Genomic DNA, 18,777 nt, shown 5'->3' on the forward strand with positions numbered 1-18,777 from the left:
TGTAAAATTATTTGTGAATGCAAAATAAGTTCCTATTTTTATGAAAAATGACAAGTCTTCAAAAAGAGAGAGCATATATTGAAAACAGAGAACTCTACATCCCAAGATGCATAATATATGAAATAATGTACTTGGTACTGTAATTTCTAAAAATATATGAAGTCACCAAGGAGTAATATGAGCACTTAAAAGCACAAGATCCAAGTGTGATTATACAGGTAGTTCCTGATATTCCAAACTATTTATAATAGTGGGTATTGGCAACATTATACCTTATAATACACACCTCAGCTGCTGCAGAACCTCTTTTTTGAAAAGTAATATAGGACTTATGTACCCACTGGTGGATACAGACATAAGTGGCCCCTGTGCAAGAACAATATATGGGCCCTTTGCAGCTCTATAGCTTATTATAATGCACTATTCCACCTGCTTTGGAGGAAGAAATGGGCCCCCTTACCTCTTGGGCCCTGTTGCACCAATGATATGTCCTCCCCGGTATGTACCATTAAATGAATGAAATGAAGCAATCACATTATTTTCCAGAAAACCATTCCAAAACATCTATATAATAATTTTCTGGAATATTTTTGGATACTGTAACTGCTGTAGAACCTCTTTTTAAGGAGATTGGGAGAATAATATGTCGGTCAATGAGTGGTTGGCATAAGAGAAAAGCAAAATAAGCTCCTGCAGAAAGAGAAACCATGTCTTTGTAGGGCTGCTCAGGTTTGTATCATCCTCAGGTTCTGATATCAGTATCTAAAGGAAATCTGCCAGCGGGTTTTGTTATATAATCAGAGAGCAGCATGATGCAGGGTCAGAGACCCTGATTCCAGCGATGTGTCACCTACTAGGTTGCTTGTTATAGTTTTGATAAAATCAATATTTTATCAGTATTAGATTATCACTAGAGGATGAGTGAACCTGCTGACATCCAATCCTCCATATACATAAGCTTTGTATAACCCCGCCCATATCTCTGATTTGCTGCTTTCTGCCTTTGAACAGTGTACATAAAAAGTTGCCAATCAGTGGTGGGGGCGGGGTTATACAGAGCTCAACATTCTGCCTTTGAACAGTGTACACAAAAAGCTGCCAATCAGTGGTGGGGGCGGGGTTATACAGAGCTCAGCATTCAGAGAACTGCTAGATCTGCAGCAGAGAAAAAGTGTGATTGTATCAAAACTATAGAAAGCAGCCCAGTAAGTGACACATTTCTAGAATCAGGGTCTCTGCCCCTACATCATGCTGCTCTCAGATGTGGGAGCAAAAGTCTGGGGACAGACTCACTTTAAGCTTACAGATGCATCAATGAAAAATGCTCATTCACATGTATTACATGATGAAAGGAGTAATTTCCTAGATGCTTTCTTATAATAACATAATAAATCATATCATAAATATTTATTAAAATAAAGTATATATTCCTATATAATTTTTGGTCATCAGTTACTGAGATAAAATCCGCATCATGGCTATACAGCAGGGCAGCATCTTGATGAAATGGTCTATTCTGACCTTGCTTCTCAGCTACTATGTGTAAGCATTACTACTTTTATTGTACATAGAGGTACCATTCATCCAGCAGTACTTTCATCATAATAAAGGTAGCAAACATTCCCCTTGTCATATATTGAGCCTGAACTTTAGCCTCTATTTATAAAAGGTGAACACTGGACATATTCTTCCATTAAAATACAGAATGGATCGGCAGTCAAGTCAATGTGAGCATCTCTTTATTATAATGATAAAATGCTACTAGATATCTGCCTACAAGACACATTTTCAAAGGGTGTTTTGTGGGGGTTAACAGGAAAAATATACATTGTCGCAAAGCTGAATTATTTTCGTAAAAAGTGATGACTATTTTACTTACAGGGGTATTATTATTTTTCAGCTTATTTTCTGTATGATCAAAAATTCTACAATATTTATGTCTCGAATTCTCATGATTTCCAATATAACTGCTTGAAGTTGTATTGATTGCAGCTAGGGTATCCAATCAGCGTCATGTAACGATCAGTACATCCACATGTCCATCACTTGACCAGGACAGATTTTTACCAACATGAAGCAAATAATGAAGGTTTGTACTTAACTCCTTCCCGACTCCAATAGCCATAACTTTTTTTATTCTTTCCACGTAAACATATGAGTTGTTTTTTTTGCAGGATCATTTGTAGAAAGTGAGAAAAAAAACTCCAAGTGCGGTGAAATAGCGACAAAAGCGCAATTCCGCAATTGTATTTTGCAAACTTTATTTAGTCCACCATTGACTTTTATAAGAGAGCTTTCTAGGGATAGCCTAATGAGAGAGAGAGGGGGAAGAAGGGAACTTTGTCCATCACTCATTTAGAATCTTGTGATATCTGTTTACAGGTGTTATCTGTCATACTTATCATTCCTGTAAAAATTTGTGAATAGGTATTCCTGTGTCGGCACCTCAAGATGTCTGCAAATGATGCACAGCACATACAGTCTGTTCCAACAAAAATTGTAGTGTAAAAGTCAAATGGTACTCCTTCACTTCCAAACCTGCGTGCCCAAGCAATAGTTTCTGACCATATGTGAGCTAAAGGCATACTCATGCAAAAGTTTGTCCAGCTACTCTTCTGAAAATGAGAAATTTGAGGCCAAAGCAAGATTTTCATGTAAAAATTTAATATTTAATTTTCATGGCCCGATAATTTAGAATTCTGTGAAGCACCAGTAGGTTCAAGATGGTTATTACACCTGTGGATGATTTCTTTGAGGGGTATAGTTTCAGAAATGGAGTCAATTGGGGGGTTCCTGCTCTTTTGGCACCTTGGAGTGTCTGTAAATGTGACCTGGCATCTAATCTATACCATCCAAATACGCAATCATATATGAAATAGCGCTTCTTTGTTTCCAAGCCCGAGCCCTGCTGTATGCACAAATAGTAGTTTCTGACCACATACGAGAAATTGCACAACTAATTGTGAGTTCTTTTACCCTTGTGAAAATGAAAAATTTGTGACTAAAGCAACATTTTAGTAAACCACTCCTTGACCTCTCTTGGATCATGTGCTACGATTAAGGCCTCACCCAGATGTCGATGTTGCACGTACGATGAATGCCACATATGCCCATTATAATTTATGATGTTATTCACATGTCCATGTTTTTTCACAGACCGTGTGACCGTACAAACCTCATGGAGATATGTCAGTTTTTTTCCCTGTATCACGGATCAAAAGTGTCAATACAAGTCTATGGGTCCGTGAAAAACACATTCATGTGCTGTCCGTATTTAACATTGCAAACTATAGGAAAAGTTTTGTAATTGATTTATCTATTTATTTATCCATCCGTGAAAAACACTGATGACACAATCATCCAAAACACTGATGACAAATACGGACACACAGATGATACACTGATGACACACAAATCCAAAACACTGATGACATCGGTACAATTTTTCATGCATGTGTTTAAACACAACCAATGAGGCCTAAAAGCATGTGAGACTCTCAAAACATATCAAGAGATCTAGCAAAGTTGTGAACTCGGTTTTATTTTGTGCTTCACGATGGATTCTATATTGTAAATTTCAAATAAAGCAAGAACATTTTTGAAACTTCAGACTTTCTGTTCATTTTCTATTTATGTTCAGGCTTTCTATATATTTTTCAAAATTTTGTGTTATTCTATGCCTGATGAAGAGGTCTTAGTAGTCTCAAAAGCTTGCAGCCTAATAAGTTGAAGCGTTCCACAGTTATTACCACATATAGTAACACTGGTCAGATGTGACATAAAAAGTAGATTTAAACAATAGGTCATTTTCTGGCAATACATTTCCTTGATGTCATAATTTTACACATCCCAGAAAAGCATAAAGTGTTAAGGTAAAACAATTGAACTATACATGTATATTTTTATATATGAAGTACATGTGTGTGGACACAGTTATATTCATATCAGAAACTCTCTAACCTCTGCTCAATTCATTATTTTTAGGGTTGCTGGAAAATGACAAGTATAGCTATTCCATAATCCTATAGAGAAGGAGAAGAAAAGCAACCCTTGCATGCTGGAACCTTGGTTGACGCAAAAATAGCACTTAAGTATAGAAAACTGTCTTGTGCAGATGAATGCGATTCAGCCAAAATCAAAGCTTAAAGAAGCACTCCACCCATCAAAGTTTTTATCCTCTTAATATATTGCAGCCATCATATTATATAGCACAGTGAACTTACAATTGCTCATGTTACCTTTCTACCCAGTTAATTATTCTCTTTTCTCTGCTCTATGTAGAAACAGGAAGTCTCTTGTCCCTGCAGAAATCATTCCCCTCCTGACCCAGCTGCTCCACTCTTCCCCATTGCCATAGACTTTTGCAGTAACTCATGATTTGTGCAGACAAAATTGACCTCCTGCTTCTACATAGAGCTTAGAAGGATTCAGCTAGTTAGTTTTTAATCACGTGATGTCATAGACCTAATGGAAAAGAGAAGAATTACTGGGTAGAAAGGCAAAATGAGCAATTGTAAATGCACAGTATTATATAATATGATGACTGCAATATATTAAGAAGATTAAAACTTTGATGAGAGGAGTGCTTTTTAAAGAATAGCATTACGGATTGGGTTATGGTTAGAGATAGGGCTAGATTCATAAAATTGCTACATGAAAAAATGTAATAAAGAAAAAAAATATAACAATGCATATTTTTTTTAATTTTATGTTTGAGTTCAGAAAGAAAAAACAAGGAGGTCTGAACACAAACCAGAATTACATCAATGTTTTCCTCAAATTAAAATAAATGTGCCGTACTGAACTGGTGGAAGTGACTCGGGGAGTGCTAACAGTTCATGGGCTAGAGGTCATAAAATACTTGCCTTAGGTGCTGGCATCCCACACTACATCACTAGATAATGGCACCATATAGTGCTCAATGTAATACCGTCATAAAGGTTTATTTTTCCCAAGATGCAGTGAATCTACAGAAGAATGCTTATATAATGTGGCTTCCGAAGGAAGATAACACAAGTTGGATTTAGGTGAAATTGGTGGGGAAAAATCCCTGCATGTGTATGAATGGAATGAGAAGCATATGGAGGTACAGTATACTGGGGTTAAATGAATGGCCTATTAGCGCACCATACAACCATATGCGTGAGGCTAAACTTTCATTAGTCCTATGTATATAATGTTTTCCTGGATGTGGACTTATTAGATGGCAGGATACTGATAAATTACTTTCTCTGCTTAGAATATTTAGTCTCGCGCTCCAGTCACATAGTCACGGTGATGAGAAAACACATTGTCTAGCCTAATTTTGCTACCTCGCATTGTACACGATTATACAATTGACCCATTGTAACAATCAGTCTCATTAACAAGGTAATAACAGTTTTCTACTGCAATTTGCCATTAAATGTAGCTGATGCATCTAAACTAGACCGTTGCGATTTAAAAGTAATTACAATTGTGCATTTCAATTGTTATAAAACACAGGGAAATGAAAGGGATGCTAGCATTTCTCATTACCACCGAACAACATCAACTTCACCATATTTCACATGCTCAGCTTAATTTGTCTCTGCTTTGGTTTAGTTAACACATTTTATTCATATTTGGAAGAGAAAAAAAAAAAAAACCTATAGAATGTAATTGTCCATTTCGTCTCTTCTCACACTAATATTTTCTATCCAGTCAGTAAAGTGGAGTCATTTGAGGTAAAAAGAGACACAAAGAGAACAAAGGAAGTATAGCCAAGCCATTAAACTTTAAGTGCACAGGAAAACAGTTCTATTTTTTTTTCCTGCAGCTAATTATATGGGCCACTTTATTTGATACCACACTGCCATCTAGTGGTGGCACATGTGGAAGCCATGCAGATTTAATTACACTGCGCTGGAACAGATGCTTTAACATTTTTTTTTTTTCCGTTTGTTCATATTAAAATATTTTATCAATTAATTTAAGTCTGCGGCAATAATTCTAAAATATGACATATGTTTGGTGTTTTTTAAAGTGCTTTACGTGGTGAGTTGTTGGTTAATGCTTTCCGTGTTAATTACTGCTCTTAATGTGTCTGTCATCCTCTAAACTGTAGTGCTGGGAATTTCATTTTAAATTTTGGCCTAACATGTATATTGTTCATTAATGTTTCATCTGCTTACATTTTCTTGTCGCCTCCAATTATAAAGATAAAATATCCCCATAGATCTGGCATTACCTTATTCTGCATGCACAAGATGATTACCATATTAAACATAAAAATTCAGTATTACTGCTATCCCCTGTGTCACATTGGTATGTGTGATCTTTATTTGTGCATGTCTGAGAAAATATGTGCAATGTCACAAAAAGCACTCGACTAGTTCCTAATAACTGTCAGTTGCAGGTGCCATTTCCCTTCAGCTAATATGGCTACTTGCTAAAGTGCCAAGACTAGTGCATTATTGTGCCCTCGATATTCCGCTTCTTACCTTCCTTCTACAAAAAAAATATCTGACCTGCACCTGTTAGAGTGCAGCAAATGTGAACGGGTGCAAGCTGCTGTGACTGTATACATACTACAATCTATCTTCTTCTAGTCTGGTCCGTAAGTACTTACAGTCCCGATTTTACTAGGACAGTCCTGAGAACCAAGGCGCAAAATGGACTAAACTTAGTAACCCAACACCTAAATGTGTGAATTTTGGGGCAGTTAGGGTCACCCCAAAATGATTCCTAGGGCAAAACTTTAATGCCCTGATTTTTGTGGCATAACTGAAAGGTACGGCTGAAACACCATCCCCAATTTCCCAAAGACACTTGAATTAATTCCCCAAACACATTTACATCGGAGATTTCCCACCCTCCTAATCAAATATGGATTGTTACAGAACCTAAGCATCAGTCCTCTGAATAAAGAACATGGACCAAGCACCAAAAACTCATCTCAAAAACTTTGCTTTATTTCGCCAGACAACCCCCTATGATCATCATCTATCCACAGTGATAACTTATAGCTCGTTAGGGGTCCGATCTATAAGTTCATATGGGGATAAAAGTGCCCTGTTCTGCCATTCAGTGGGGGTCCCAGCGCTTGTATCACCACCGATCTATACGTTTTCACCAATGCTATAGATAGCAACACCACAAATCTTAATCTTCTTTGTCACATATTTGTCCCTTTCTGTGTATTTATATTGATTGTGTGTTTGTATATATTCCCAACTCCTGCCACTAAATTCAGAATCATTTTTATGTGAGGCGTACCAAAACGCTCTTGTGACCCAAATACAGAAGTCCTTTGTTGTGTGGAGCTTTCAATATCGGGCAGAGGAATCTTTTAGAACCCCTCAAGCTAAAGATCCCAGATATGATAGTAACCTTTGTTCTCCCTTTGTCCTCATGCAGATGACAGTCTAAATTGGAGGAGTGCTATCCATGGTTTTGACGGTTTTCACACTTATACCCCATGTTGTTCTATGGGGCAGAGCACATGTCCAATTTTCTCCTCGGACCAAGTGGTAGTAGCATGCATGACTTGTCTCCAAGAATTGGATGGCACTCACCATTAATGTCTATGGGAAACTTTTTTTTTCTCTCAACCTCAAGAATATCTGAGGAGAGATGGAGAGAAAACGGTCATGTGACCCTAGACTATAGGTATGTCTTGCATGTTATCTCCAAGGTACAGAATTAATGCTGGCTGAAGCAAATATCCTACAATCATGATTGTCAACCTGATTACTTCTTTTCTGAACATTACAAAAAAAAAAAATCTAATATTTATGTACAAATCCTAAGTCATATTGCACAACTCGTTAAAGGGTTAATTGGAGCGGTTTGTTAGAGGGCTACTGCGCTAGTGTACTGAGTTCAGGAAAGATACAGGAGGATTGGTTGATAAAAGCGGTTTATTAAATTTAAAAGTAAAAATTCATAGAACGCAATAATTAAAATTCATAATTAGCCAGTGGTAATTTTATTCTATATTCTATATTTTATAAACTATATAACATTAATACAAGAGATAAATACATCCTTACTAATTAATTCACTTCAAGTCCCTACAGGTTAACACAGTGAAATTGTGGACTAAACTGTGACCGAAATAGTCATACCTGCCACAGAACAAGCCGTTGGGTAGAACGGAACAAATAGAGTCCACCTAATCAATTGTCATTTCCTTACTGTTAAAGTATTTTACCCTATCGTAAGTTTTGTATTATATGTTTTGTCAGGTACATATCTATTTGTCCAGATCATACCTAATATTACCATTTAGTCCCCTACCTCTCTAGCCATACAAACACAAGTAGCTCCACGGAACAATAGGATCAATAATCAAAATCCACTCTTCCGCCAACTAAAACAGATAATTATCTAGATTTACTGTACTAAGATAAAAGAGGGGCCAAACAACGTCCCTTAATTCGGTCGTTTTTTCCCTTTTAGCTGGTCACCCTGCATACAGCTGACCAGAGACGCTTACCTACCCTCGAATAGAACATACACACCACCTAATTGTGCTCCAGGTATATACGGTCCACTTCCCAAAAGGGTAACCTGATAACTTGTCTGAAGCAGCATATTATAACAATTGCATATACCCTGCACAGGTACCTACACGCCTTGGATCACCCAGAAAGACCCACTAAAGTGAATCTCAGCCCTCAATTACAGTGTTACCTCATATTCTCAACAGCCAAAGATTCCCAAGCCAAGATTCCCCTTCCCTCCTATCAATTTTAATTATTGCATTCTATGAATTTTTACTTTTTAATTTTTACTTTTAAATTTAATAAACCGCTTTTATCAACCAATCCTCCTGTATCTTACCTGAACTCAGTACACTAGCGCAGTAGCCCTCTAACAAATTTCTATTCCCTTTACCTATGGGGTATATGGTGCCCCTTACTACTTGCTGCAAGTAATACTGACTACATCCACCAGCGCCCCTAACTCCACTTTCTATCAGTGGAGTGGTATTTATTATGAGCTGTAAAATGATGATGATTATAGTACAATCACAATAACCTACACAATTTCCTCCAGCCAAAAGGGAACTGGTCATCAAAAAACGCTATTTCCCTACAGCAATAGTGGTAATATATCGATAAATACTGATAAATGGCAGTCTAACTGAATGTTTGGCTGTGGGGAGAGCGTGAAGTTATATTCTCTCTGCAGTCACTCGCTTACAGTCATTAGGGCGGAGCCAGGAGGTTGTGAGCAGTCAGAGCTCACTATACAGAGAGTGAGCTGTAGCCACACCCACTGCACTTTGAGTGACATCCATCTCCGCACACCATCTTCAGAGCAGATTACTGCATGCTCACTTTGTAGTGAGTGCTGACTGTTTATAACCACTTGGCTAAAAGCGAGGGGCTGCAGAGAATGTTAGTTCATTTTCTTCTTGCAAGCAAAACTGTATTTATCCTGCAAATTAGTACTATGACTGCAGGTAGACATTTTTTTTCTCATGATTTGTTCCTTCTAATAAAAATCATTCATCCATCCAGATTTTTTATCCACACAAGAAATATGTCCCCTATTTTTACAGACTGTCCTGAATTTAGAAAGCGGTTGGCAATAATGACAGGCGATATTGCATTGAACAGTTATGATTAACAATGCAGGATCTACAAATCAAGAGCACCCGTGGCTCTTCTTTTAATTAGCCAGTCTAGCGCAACCTCATTTTTGTGGCGTAATGCACATTTGACATCATGCCAGGCCAGTTAGTAAAAAGAAGAGCCATGGCTGCTATCAGTTGAGAGGTGGCTCTGAGGGCTCCCGTCCAGTAGCCATACAGTACTGACCTGGCCGATAGACCAGGTTCTGTGAATTGATTCGCAACAACTCTAGTAGCTACACTTCATTTCAATTTCAGAATTTTTACCAATCCTTAAAACATCACCAGGGATAATGGACAAGAAGGAATCTCATCTATGGGCAGCTGTTTAGAGTGTTGGTCTCTCACTAAGCACTCGTTAGGGTTTAATTTTGTTCTGATAGAGAGCTAATTTGCATACTTCTCCCTATGGAACATTTTCTACTTAGACCTCTTACTCAGCTGGTTTCCTTAAGGTCAGTCAAAAACACCCAAAAAAGTGGAAGTTTAGATTTTTATCAATTTTAAAAATGTTAAACTACTTCTAAAATGCCTGTATACTATAGATGTCTGGGCAGTTCATACTTTACTCTGCAGTGATGTCCTAAAACACCACTGCATAGTAAGCAGCTTGCAGGAAATCATAAAAGCTGTGGTTGTGGGAAGTCAGCTATCAGACACAGCCAGACTCCACATGGAGCATGGTTTATCATCATGTTTACCTTCTCGATCTTTGTATACACAGTGCTGAACCAGCGCTAGCATATACAGATTAGAAAGCAACATAAACGCTTCCTCCTCTGGACCCAGAGGTCATGGGATCATTGAGTCTAGGAAGGGAACAGGAGCTGCTGGGCCCTAGGTAACCCAGTCAGCTCTGCTATGCCACCAGGAAGCTGAAATTCTGCTGTAACTAAGACTAAAATACTAACCCCAGTTTCAAGGGAAATCAATAATAGAAGTAAGGTATATATGATCAAATGTTCTTTCCCAAGGTCTTATAAGATTTTATGGGGGATGGCACATAGTATAAAATAAAATTAAAAAAATAGTCAGTAGAGATGAGCGTTGTTCGAATCGAACTGTTCGACAATCTCAAATTCGAGCTGTTTTGGGCGGTGTTCGAGCCGTTCGGCGAACACGAACGATTTGAGAAAAATTCGGCTGTTCGAGGTTATGTTCGATAACTGTTCGTGCACCAAAATCATAACTGGATTTTTTCTCAGTAATGATGAAAATTAATGTTAATACGCAGTTTGAGTGTACAGCGGGGTGGGGGGAGGGGCAGGGGATGGATCTCTGCAGGAATAATGAAGATCTCCATTTTTTTTTCTCTTTCCCGCATTTACAGTGGGGAGGTGCAGTCTGTCAGCCTATCAGCAGCGCACACACGGAGCGAAGTGCTTTTTTTCACACAAGAAAGGGCATGTGTCATTGGCAGTGTATGTCACATGTCCTTGCCCTATAAGACCAAGCCATTTTCTCCGTTGCCACCATTTTCTCACTGCTGCAGCTGCGTGTTAGACAGCACCGCTGTTGCTGTGTGCGCTATACCTTGTTAATTTCAAGCCAATTTTCGCACAAATCTACAGATAGCTTTGGAGTAGGGAATAGTTGTGACTGCAGTCCTTTTAAGGACTAGGTTACAGCATTTCCTACGACTTTTATCAGGCAGGTCTGTGCTCTTAAATAGATAGATTGTGGGAGTAAAGACTAATTGTAATTGCAGTCCTTTTCAGGACTAGGTTACATCAGTTCCTATCAGTTTTTGCCAGGCAGGTCTGTGCCAGTGCTGTGCAAGTTTTTTTCACAGCATTTGGCTGAATCTAGCAAAGCTAATCCTTTTTGGCCTATTGCAGAGTGTGTTAGTCAGTGGAGTAGCCTATCTGTGTTGCAAGATATACCACCTGTGTATAGAATACCAATTTTTTTACTGCACCTAGTGAAGTAAAATCTTTTGGGCATAGCATCATTCTATTAGTCCATCTATACTGACCTCCATCAGGTTGCAAATTGAATATAATTTTTTTCTGCATCTAGCTCTGAAAAAATATTTGGGCTTCTAGCAGTGTGTGGGTCTTGTTCTATTAGTCCATCTATACTGACCTCCATCAGGTTGCAAACGGAATATAATTTTTTTCTGCATCTAGCTCTGAAAAAATATTTGGGCTTCTAGCAGTGTGTGGGACTTGTTCTATTAGTCCATCTATACTGACCTCCATCAGGTTGCAAACTGAATATATTTTTTTCTGCATCTAGCTCTGAAAAAATATTTGGCCTTCTAGCAGGGTGTGGGACTTTCTCTATTAGTCCATCTATACTGACCTCCATCAGGTTGCAAATTAAAAATAATTTATATCTGCATCTAGCTCTGAAAAAATATTTGGCCTTCTAGCAGTGTGTGGGACTTTCTCTATTAGTCCATCTATACTGACCTCCATCAGGTTGCAAATTAAAAATAATTTTTTGTCTGCATCTAGCTCTGAAAAAATATTTGGCCTTCTAGCAGTGTGTGGGACTTTCTCTATTAGTCCATCTATACTGACCTCCATCAGGTTGCAAACTGAATATATTTTTTTTCTGCATCTACCTCTGAAAAAATATTTGGGCTTCTAGCTGTGTGTAGGACTTGTTCTATTAGTCCATCTATACTGACCTCCATCAGGTTGCAAACTGAATACAATTTTTTTCTGCATCTACGTCTGAAAAAATATTTGGGCTTCTAGCTGTGTGTGGGACTTGTTCTATTAGTCCATCTATACTGACCTCCATCAGGTTGCAAATTGAATATAATTTTTTTCTGCATCTAACCCAGCCAATAGTTTTGGCCTAATACCACAGTTTGGCCACTCAGCTCTGCTCGGTTCCCATCCATTGTTTTTTTGTGCAAACAACTCCAGAGTTGTGAATTAGTTAACCACCAAAATGAGTGGAAAAAGGCCTGCTGCTGGTGGAAAGGGGAATAGGCGTGTTGGGAAGGGGAAAAAAGGTTGTGTCCGTGGGGTAGGTGTAAGAAAGCAACAGTAACATCTGCAGAAAAAAACCATCTTCCAGCCAAACTAAAATGTCTACTTCTTTAAGCGGACAATGTGATAAGATCCCTTTCTTACGGCCACGCCAATCGCTACAAATTCCAGATGAGGCACAAAAACAGCAGGTGCTTCAACGGATATCAAGTGCTCCTTTAAGTGGGCTCTCCTCCACATCAACTTCAACATCACAAATACTCCAGTCCTCAAAGGTGTCACCCCAATCGCACTTGCTTCCTCACAGCTCCCAAATCTCCAGCTGCCCATCTGAGAATGAGCTAGAACAGATGGTTGAGTCTGCAGAGCTGTTTACTCATACTATAGCCTGGGAATCAGAGGTCGACTCCAGCGCTTCTGTGAATCCAGACGAGGAAATGATCTGCACTGATGCCCAGAATCTTTATGAGTCGGATCCAGGACCAGACGCAGAAGGTTCTGACCATGATGTAGACCCTCATTCCCAAACTGTAACTTCATTTGGTGGAGACAATGAGGAAGACGATGATGAGACTCAAATACCTGATTGGAGCGACAACTTTAGTTTTTTGTCAGGGCAGGAACAGGTTGGCTCTTAGGACGACGGGTGTGATAGCGCACAGGGTGATGATGATGAGGTTGGAGATCCCACTTACTGTCAACCCACAGTCAGCCAAGAGATGAGGTCAGCAGAGGAGGTGGAGGAAGATGCTAGTGACGACGAGGTCAGGTTGCTCCTTCCTGGACAGAGACGTAGTACTGGAAGCACGTCAACAACTGCATCCTCAAACACAACTCTGCCTCTCACCACAAGTCATGGTGGCTCTTCAGGTCATATGTGTGCTAAGCCTTGCATAGCCTGGGCATTTTTTCAGATGGATAAAGATGACCCAACTCGTGTTATCTGTAACATTTGTCAGCAAAAGCTAAGTAGAGGCCAAAAAATACATAGTTTGAGTACTTCATGCATGAACCGGCACATGGACATGAAGCATAAGTTGCAGTGGGAAGCTCAGTGTGCTACAATGCGGCCTAGCCGGCCGGGCCAATCACCGTCTGCCATATCTTGTGCATCCGCGGCCTCTTCATCCTCTGTGACTGGGGGCACAGCAGTCACACCTGTTTTGGGGCGCAGACCTGCCACCTCTTTACCCGCAACAGCCAGCGTGATTGGCAGGTCATCATTTTCTTTGGAGGTGGTAACACCAGCTGGTGTTGAGCGCTGTCCGACATCGATAGCACCACCTTTGGATCAAGGCAACCTAACATGTCCGCCTGCATCTTCCTCACAGACCGGCAGTTTGCCGGGGACACCCTTATCAACCCCGTCTAAGCACAATAGCCAGCCCTCGGTCCCTCAGATGTGGACAAGTGAAAGACCATTTCCTCCTAGCCATGAGAAAGCTAAGAGGTTGAATTTCACCATCTGCAAACTCTTGGCTACAAAAATGCTGCCTTTCCGCCTGGTGGACACAGAGGATTTTCGAGACCTTATGTCCATCGCAGTGCCCCAGTACCAGATGCCCAGTCGGCACTACTTCTCAAAGAAAGGTGTGCCTGCGCTCCACCAGCATGTCGCACACAATATCACCGCTTCTTTGAGAAACTCTGTGTGTGACAGGGTGCATTTCACCACAGACACTTGGACGAGTAGGCATGGACAGGGGCGTTACATGTCGCTGACTGGGCACTGGGTAACTATGGTGACAGCAGGACAAGGGGCTGCTGTCCAAGTCTTGCCGTCCCCACGAGTTTTGCGTCAATCCTCTTTATGTCAAAGTTCCTCCACTGCTTCTGCCTCCTCAACCTCCTCTCGGTCTTCCACCTGCACGCAAAGCCTGTCTGGTCATGCCACAAGCTTTCTAACTGCGCAGAAGGGATCCTGCACACCTCCTTACTATGCTGGCAGTAGGGCTCAACGTCATCAGGCGGTTTTTACTTTGAAATGTCTGGGAAATGTGAGTCACACAGCTGAGGAGTTGTGGTCAGCTCTGGAGAACCAATTTCATGAATGGTTGTCTCCACTGGACCTGAAACCAGGGAAGGCCGTGTGCGACAATGCTGCAAACCTGGGAGCGGCCCTTCGCCGGGGCAATGTCACACACGTGCCTTGTATGGCTCACGTGTTGAACCTGGTTGTCCAGCAATTTTTAGCCCACTATCCCAGACTAGATGGCCTTCTTCAGAGGGCATGGTCGCTGTGTGCTCACTTCCGCCGTTCGCATCCCGCAGCTCAGCGACTTACATCTCTACAGAAGTCGCTGGGCCTGCCACTTCACCGGCTAAAATGCGATGTGCCTACCCGGTGGAATTCAACTCTGCACATGTTGCAGCGACTGTGGCAGCACCGACAAGCCCTGGTGCAATAGGTTCTGAAGTATAGCCTGGGCCAACGAGATCCAGAGGTGGGGCAAATCACGCTGGAGGAGTGGTCTCAGATCAGGGACCTATGCACCATTCTGCACAGTTTTGAAATGGCGACGAAGATGTTTAGTGCTGACGATGCCATTATCAGCATGACTATTCCGGTGATTTACATGCTGGAGCACATGTTAAACAGAATTCGGAGTCAGGTGGTGGCACAAGAGGAGGTGGAGGAAGTAGAGGAGGAGGAGTTGTATGCGGAAGGGCTAACATCTGCAAGGTCCAGACGGTCAGCAGCACCAAGGCGGCAGGCATGTGAGGGTGGGGGAGATGGTTTTACCAGGGCGCATGGTAGCAGCCAAACTAGTGAGGAAGGTGCAGGAGCCCAGGAAGAAGTGGAGGACGAACTGATGGAAGACTCATCAGATGAGGGAGACCTTGATCACATTTCTGTTGTGCGAGGTTGGGGGGAGAGGACAGAGGAAGGAAGCATGATTGTTACCTCGCCACCAACACAACAGGGACTTGGTGCTCCTGGATGCGCAACACACATGAGTGCCTTCTTGCTGCACTACCTGCAACATGACCCTCGAATTGTGAGAATTAGAAATAATCCTGACTACTGGGTTGCCACACTGTTAGATCCCCGGTACAAAAGTAAATTTGCATAAATTATTCCTGCCATAGAAAGGGATGCACGCATGCAGGAGTATCAGCAGAGACTGTTGCAGAATCTTACATGTGCTTTTCCACAAAACACCAGTGGTGCACGTAGTGAATCTCACAGTTCCAACTTGCCAACCGTGGGACCGTCAAGTGTTCAGCACTCAAACCGTAACAGAACCACAGTATCTGCTGGTAACATCAATTTTGCGGAATCATTTCACCACTTTTTTAGCCCATCCTTTGCAAGGCCACAGGAGACAAGAAGTCTGACACATAGTCAACGCCTAGAGACGATGGTACAGGAGTATCTCCAAGTAAACATTGAAGCCATGACTGTGTCACTGGACCCTTGCTCTTTTTGGGCTTCCAATCTGGATAAATGGCCGGAGCTAGCCACTTACGCCTTGGAGATCTTGTCATGCCCCGCAGCCAGCGTTCTGTCTGAACGTGTGTTCAGCGCTGCTGGTGGTATGCTGACAGATAAGCGCACGCGGCTCTCCACTGATAATGTAGACAGACTCACGTTCATAAAGATGAACAAATCATGGATCCGAAACGACTTTTCTACCCCTGTGTCATCCTGGGGAGAGTAAAAGCTTGATGATTGGTTAAAATCACCCTACCAACCGTTTTAAGCTTTCAAATTACTAATCATGTTTATCTGTATCTTGGCTGGAAAATAATTTGGGCTTTGTAGCAGTGTGCAGCACTGATTCTATTAGGCCATCTATAATAAGCTCCACCAGATTTAAAATTACTAATCATGTTTATCTGTATCTAGACTGGAAAATAATTTGGGCTTTGTAGCAGTGTGCAGCACTGATCCTATTAGGCCATCTACACTAAGCTCCACCAGATTTAAAATTAATCATAATTTTTAGCTGCATCTAGCCCGGAAAATAATTTTGGGGCTCCGAGATGCGCAAGACACATAAGTGCCTTCTTGCTGCACTACGTGCAACATGACCCTCATATTGTCAGAATTCGAAGTAATCATGACTACTGGGTTGCCACACTCTTAGATCCCCCAAACTTTTCGATCAACCTTTTCATTTTAATAAAGACCAAAAAAATGGTCATTTTTGAAATTATAAGCATTAGCAGGTTATTAGAAGCTGAAATCAAACAGTTTTCAACTCAAAACTTTATTCTAGGTGATGTTACATTTTCACATAGGACCCCTTGTTCGAAAGGAGCTTCTGAACTCTCTCGTCCATTGAATTTGTCAGGTTTTGGATGGTTTCTGCTTCAATTGTTTTGCATGAGGACAGAATACCCTCCCAGAGCTGTTGCTTAGATGTGAACTGCCTCCCGCCATCATAGACACTCCTTTTGATGATGCTCCAGAGGTTCTGAATGGGGTAGAGGTCAGGGGAGCATGGGGGTCACACCATAAGTTTGTCCCCTTTTATGCCCATATCAGCCAGAGATGCAGATGTTTTATGTGCAGCATGAGATGGTGCATTATCATGCAAAAAAATGATCTTGCTGTGAAATACACGGTTCTTCTTCTTGAACCATGGCAGGAAGTGCTGTTTGAGAAAATCCACATACATTATGGAGTTCATCTTTAGCGCCTTCAGGGATCCTAAAGGGGCCGACAATCTCTCTCCCCATGATTCCAGCCCAAAACATTACTCCACCTCCTCCTTGTTGGCGCTGTAGCCGTGTTTGCGTGGGGTGTCCATCAACCAGCCATCCTCCACTCCATCCATCTGGACCATCGAGCGCTGCACGGCACTCATCCGTGAACAAAACAGTTTTGAAATCAGTCTTCATGTAATGTTTGGCCCACTGGAGCCGTTTCTGCTTGTGTGAAGTGGATAGAGGAGGTCGACAGGATGGCGTATGCACAGCTGCAAACCTCTGAAGGACCCTGCATCTTGTTGTTCGGGGGACGTTGGAGGCACCAGCAGCTTCAAAAACTTGTCTGCTGCTATGACAAGGCTTTTTTGCCGCTGCTCTTTTAACCTGACGTAATTGCCTGTAGGAAAGAGTCCTCAATTTGCCCTTATCAGCACGCACACGTGTGTACTGTGAATCAGCTACATACTTCTTGATTGCCAAGACACTTCATCCTGATCATCGCACAATGTTGATTGTAGTCATGCCTTGACCCAAACACTCCACAATTTGTTGCTTCTCAGCAGCCGACACATCCTTTTTCTTTCCAATTTTGGCAGAAAATGTAGGCTGCTTAATAATGTGAGACAGCCTTCTTAAGTAGTCTTGTCTTTCATTGGACACACCTGCCAAACTAATTAGCACAGGTGTCTGCAATTGCTTACAGTGATATAAAGAGCCCTGACACACATCACCATCAATGAGTTTAACTGACAAACAAACAAATTCTTCCCTTATCACTCCTAAACACTTTTTGCATAATAATTTGGAACACAGTGTACATGTGCTTTTCCACAAAACACCAGTGGTTCACGTAGTGAATCTTACAGTTCTAACTTGCCAACCGTGGTCTGTATGGAGTTGTTCAATAAAGGGCCCAAAATTAAGATAACATAGATGGGAGAGGTCTCTATGAATAGGAATTCCTAAGTATTTGATACCCTGTGAGGGCCAGGCAAAGGGAAAGTTGGACTGGATGGAATCCTATATGGATTTGGGGAGGGAGACATCGAGGGCCTCAGACTTCGCTGCATTGATTTTAAAATTTGACCATGTAACAAAGTGATCTATTTCAGCCATAACAGCATGGATGGATATATGTGATTGAGTGATATATACTAGGACATCATCAGCAAATAGAGAGCACTTGTACTCGGTGCCTCCCACCTCAATCCACCTAATATTGGGGTTATGGCGAATTGATGAGAGCAGGTGCTCCGTCACTAGGATGTATAAGAGAGGGGACAGAGGACATCCCTGCCTTGTCCCATTGGTGATTGTGAAAGGTGATGAAAATGTTCTGATGCACCCCCTGGGCCTTGGGACACCCGGAGCCAGACCCTTTTTGGTGGATGCTGGTGGTTGTAGTCTTCGTGGCGGCGACCCGGTTCCGTGGCTCAGGGTGGTCAAACCAGTGGCGGAACTATTTATATGGTTTTGATGTTTAAATGTCCGACTACGCCACCCGTGGATTGCGGTCAGAGTGAACCGCCGCTGCAGGGCAGACCGCTGAGGCTGGTGCTGTGGGTGCAGCAGAGC

The sequence above is a fragment of the Phyllobates terribilis genome, unplaced genomic scaffold, assembly GCF_046119375.1.
Source record: "Phyllobates terribilis strain yellow unplaced genomic scaffold, ASM4611937v1 Scaffold_9__5_contigs__length_417890890, whole genome shotgun sequence".
NCBI lineage: Eukaryota > Metazoa > Chordata > Amphibia > Anura > Dendrobatidae > Phyllobates > Phyllobates terribilis.